This window comes from Triticum dicoccoides, chromosome 6A (genome assembly GCF_002162155.2).
Source record: "Triticum dicoccoides isolate Atlit2015 ecotype Zavitan chromosome 6A, WEW_v2.0, whole genome shotgun sequence".
Lineage (NCBI taxonomy): Eukaryota > Viridiplantae > Streptophyta > Magnoliopsida > Poales > Poaceae > Triticum > Triticum dicoccoides.
This window is the reverse complement of record NC_041390.1, coordinates 566077906-566083461: the sequence shown is the minus strand read 5'-3', so window position 1 is coordinate 566083461 and position 5556 is coordinate 566077906. Positions and strand designations below refer to the sequence as shown.

Below are 5556 nucleotides of genomic sequence, written 5' to 3'. Positions count from 1 at the left end.
CACTGACTTAAGTACAATTAAATTTGCGTCTTTTTTGTGGGTAAGTATAAAAATTGCATCTTTCTCTGTGTAAGTGTATACAAAATTTGTGTCTTTCTATTGGAAAGTGTTAAATTTGTAGTATAATCAAAATTGCATCTTTCTGTGTGGAAGTATATAAAATGTACACTCAAAATCCCGTCTTTCCATGGTAAAGTGTAAACACTCCATCATTGTTTGTGGGAAATATCAAAATTGCATCTGTGACGAGGCTAATGAGAAATCAACTCTGATTTCTTTATATATGAAATATGTAGGAGGACAATGAAGATGATAGGCTCAGCATTTTGCCTGATGATGTTTTGCTCAACATTGTTGAGCGACTTGATATTGCTGACGCCACAAGAACCACCATCCTCTCCAGACGTTGGAAGCAGATCCCTGCAATGCTATCAAAAGTTGTTATAATGGCTGGTTCTTTTGAACCCAAGCACACAACAAGCAAGTTAACCTCAGATGATATAATTCGGTTCAACAGCACCATGCTGGAAGCAACCAGGAGCATACTGGAAAGGAGGGCTAGAACTTTATACACCATTCACCTGTTGCGCATGCAATTCTACTTGGGAGATGAGTCCATTTTCATTGGCCAGACTGTTGCCAACACCATAGCAACACAAAAGGTTGCTTCAGTTGAGTTTACAATCTTGACGAAGGTGCGTAAAAATTGTACAAATAATGACCTACTGACATATGGGAGACAGTTCATGTCATTCTTTGATTCGTGTCCAAACACATTTGGTTGTCTCGCACGCCTCAGGCTAGAGAATTTGAGGTTAGGAGAATCAGACTTCCCCAAAATTTTCAGTATATGCAAGCAACTGGAGTTCCTCTTCCTCTATGAATGTACATGGGTATTAAGTCTTTGCTGGAAGTGGAACACCCGCAACTCAGTGAACTAGTGATTGCCTCTGGCTGTCTTGAGAGGGTTCATCTGAAGTGGGCACCAAAGCTCACAATACTGAAATTCAATGTTTTTAGAACTAAAGACGACCCCTTCTGTCTTGGCTATGTCCCACTGCTCCAGACTGTGAGCATAATCAATACTGCTTTCTCCTGGCACAAGATGCTCAAGTTAAGTGAGTTGCTTGGTAAAACTGCCATAAGCAACCTGCATTTGAACTTCAAAAGTGAAAAGGTTAGTGAAGGTCCTCAATGTTGTCGGTGATGTGCGTATGTGGCTGGTATGTCATGGGGATGCTGTAATCATTAATTTTGGTTAACATAATTCTGGATTATCCCTCTTTTGCAGATTTGGGTCAAACCGGAAGGTCGAAGACAATTGTTACCGGTGTTCCACAAACTTAGGATTGTGAATTTGCTTAACATTTCTGAAGAATGCGATCTTTCTTGGACAATGTTCTTACTCCAAGGTGCACCCAACCTTAAAGAACTGCGCGTCTTGGTAAATTCTTGTACTGATTCTCATTTTTGAAGCTCAAACTTTCTGTGAGTCATCAGGATTTTTTTACCTGACCGAATGCAGGTGCGGGATCATTTATGTGAAATGATAACAGGGGAGCGGAGGAAGATGTGTCCATTTAGCGAGCAGAAGGACAAAGGATTACAGTGGGAACCGTCTACAACCGACTTAAAGCACCACAACCTAACTAAGCTCAGTATCTATGGGAGGTTTCAAGCAGAAGACAAATTCGTGAGCTATGCCAGAAGTGTCATGGAAGCAGCAGTGAATTTGGAGGAGATAAAACTATATAAAAGTCCAGTGTGTTGGAAGTGCAAGCACCTGCTGCAGGAGTGGACATTGGAGGAGAAGTCATATCTTAGCTACAAAATCAACAAAGGGATGCCCTCGCTAGTCCGGATTCACTTTCCGAGTTTAGGGCAAGTCTTATCTTAGAAACAATAATGCTCGTGGGCTGTAAGCTGTCAACTGTTTTGTATGCATGGATTGATTGTCACCGTTGTCAGTTATGTGTGTACTCTTAACATTATAAGTATTTTGTCCAATGGAATTGTGGTTATTTCTTATTCGTGATAAATTAATGCACCTTGTTTTCATTGTGAAATAAATTGCACTACTAAGTGGGACACGCCCTCTGTAGAGATGTTGGATGGCATCACGTCCCTAAGACTACTCATAGTGGAGAGTAACATACTCCCTCCGTTCCAAAATTTTTATCTTATATTTATTTAAATACGGATGTATCTAGTTACGCTTCAGTGTTAGATACATCCGTATCTAGACAAATCTAAGACATGAATTTTGGGACGGAGGGAGTAGAATAGTAACTTGCCAATGTTACAGTCTATGTTACTATCTCCATAGTGGGTAGTAACATATGAATGGTATCATGAAAGAGTTCATTTATTAGGCTATAGACTCATTATGCCTTGAAATATGTGATGTTACAGTAACTACCTAAGTTACCAATAAACCCCTCTCTCCTCATTAATTAGCTACCACATAAGTAATCTTGTATTGAAATATGTGATGTTACTAGTTAAGTTACTTTCATTGTGACTAGTCTAAGACTAGCCACAATGGAGAGTAACATACACTAATAACATACACATTTTCTTAAACTATGTTACTACCTTCATAGTGGGTAGTAACTTAAGGCTGGTTGTAATGGGGAGTATCATATTACTAGTATCATGCATGTGATACTAGTGTATGATACTACATCCGTAATGTAAAGTATCATATGTTAGTATCATATAATACTACATTTATTGTCATGCATGACACAAAGTAGCACATCATTTAATATGATACGGTATCATAATATGATACTCAAGCATCTCTTTATTTAATACTATGTCATCTCATCAAAATTGCTTAGTTAGCATGCATGATACTACCTATGGTACTACCATTACGGACAGCCTAAGTGTGGTAACATGCAAAGATTTATTTATTATGTTATAGACTCATATTGCATTGGGACATGTGATGTTACAGTAACTAGCTAAATTACTACAACTAGCTCTCTCCTTATTAACTCATTGCCACATAAGCAAAATTGCTGAGTTGGACCCGATGTTACCGTTGAAGTTACTCCCATTGTGGCTAGTCTAAGATTACCCACACTGGAAGTAACATACTACTCCCTCTGATCCTTTTTACTCTGCACATTAGGTTTGTCTGAAGTCAAACTCATCCAAGTTTGACCAAGTTTATACAAAAAATTATTAACATTCACATAACAACACATTTATTAATAGATCCATCTCGGAATATATTTTTATATTATATTTATTAGATATTATAAATGTTAATATTTTCTAATATAAATTTGGTCAAACTTAGCAAATTTTGACTTCAGTCAAAGCTAATGTGCGGAATAAAAAGGACCGGAGGGAGTACCTCCGTCCAGGTTTTTAAGTCCCGCCGACCGAATCGCATGGACCAAGGCACGATCTGCTCTAACCTCCCCCGAGATATCCTAGCCGAGCGAGCGGCCAATGAGCTTCGCCCCCGCAGGTACTGCATGCATGGAACGCTTTGGTTTTCCTTCCCACGCCTGCATGCAGCGTACAGAAGTATTTTAGGCCCTGTTTGGTTCCAAATAAGTCACCAACTTATAGATCGAAAAGTGCAAAAAATGACTTATTTTGCCAAACGGACCCAACTTATAAGTCACCCTAACTTATAAGTCATAAGTTGCTCCATCCCAACTTAAAACTTATAAGTCACCCCCTTTTGCATGGGTCCCACCACTTTTACATAAAAAAACAAGATAGGAAGATGTGCTCAGGTGACTTATAAGTCAGGTGGCAACCAAACAGGTATGACTTATAAGTCACTGGTTTTAAGTCACCTAACTTATAAGTTAGGTGACTTATTGGAACCAAACAGGCCCTTATTACTCGCGCTCTCTCCCTTGATCAAGCGTGCATGCATGCATCGCATGCATTGATTGCTCTGTTGGGAAGACGCGAGGTTTAACTTTTGCATGGTGCTCGAGGCGGAGGCCTTCTAAATATGGTACAGACATGTAGTGCTAAGAGCATAGTTAATAGTATAGCCAGATGCTGGCTATAAGCCAGTGTCATGTCATATATAGTCCATTTATAGCCAACATGTACAATAATAGATGAAAAAAGCATACTACTTTTTTGTTATGTGATCCACTTTTCATTTTCATAAAGTGCCTAGGAGCACGTGCTAGAGCTGGCTCTTCATGAAGAGTCCGCTTACCTTCTCTCTCCTCTTCTCTTTCCTTCAACTAAGCACAAATATACTAGTTTATTTCTTATAGCCCGCTGACTCAACTCTATTGTACTTGCTTTAAGGGGCCCTAAAAACCCGGACGGAGGTAGTAGATAGTAACGTCACACATATCTAGATAAAATAGGTGATCTGGCAAGCAATAAATAAAAAAAGAGAAGGAAGTGGTAACATAGCTAGTTACTGATAGTGTGAGTAACATCAAACATATCAAGGTAAGATGAGTCTATAGCATAATAAATGAAGTGTTGCATATTACCACACATATGTTACTCCCCACTATAGAGGTAGTAACATAGACTAGTAACATCACTGGTAGAAAAAGGGCCTATAGTCCCGGTTCCTGAACCGGGACTAAAGTGTCGGTACTAATGCCCTGACCCTTTAGTCCCGGTTCAATCCAGAACCGGGACTAAAGGGCGCCGCCATGTGGAGCTCCATCTTTAGTCCCGGTTGGTAACACCAACCAGGACTAAAGGAAATTTTATGATTTTTTTTTGAAAAAAAAAATTTGAAATTTTTTTATTTTCAAACTTCTGAATTATTTTAACCTCTAGTCTGTAATCACCACCCCTCATCACTTCTCAATTTATCCTCTAATCACCCCTCATCATTCCAAATCATCTAACTTCTCGAACGGTCACCCATCCTCCCACTCCCCCAGCCTGAGCACGCTTAACTTCCGGGTTCTATTCTCCCTCGCTTCAAGTCTGCACTTGTTGTTTTCCTGACAATAGTAAGATGTCAATCCTATTAACCTTCAGGAATTTTGCTTGAGCATGAAGTGACACATTTCACTGTTTGAGTTTGAAACTATTGTTTAAAAAACAATAATTATTTAGTAACACTAATATTTCTTGAATAATTAGTTTAACCATTGTTTGACCACAGTTTGACCAGATTTGACCAAAATTGAAATAACTAAAATAATTATTTAGTAACACTAATATTCTAGAATAATTAGTTTGACCATTGTTTGACCAGTTTGCCCACTGTTTGAATATTTTTCATTTTTTTCCACTCTAGATCTTAAAAGCCCCGTAACTTTTTTTCTATTAGGTTTTTGAGGATTTTGAAATTTTTTAACGGGGTTCCCCCCGTTAAATTTGGATGTAACTTTTCGAGTAGATGATTTTTCATATAAAAAACTTTTTCATCCGAGTTAGTATGCAAAAGTTATGCCCATTTTTACAAATTTTAGAGAGATTTTGCAAATAAAGTCAAAATTCACATTTGCAAATTTTCTCAACAACTAGACCACATATCACATGAGAAACTTATTTTCTTTTTTTTTGACATTTCCATTATTTTCTTTTATTTTTTAA

General features: G+C 38.1%; 1 pseudogene; it reads left to right on the top strand.

Moving 5' to 3' along the window:
• The first annotated feature begins 37 nt into the window (after positions 1-37).
• Positions 38-2028, top strand: LOC119314226 (annotated as a pseudogene).
• Positions 2029-5556: the final 3528 nt, after the last annotated feature.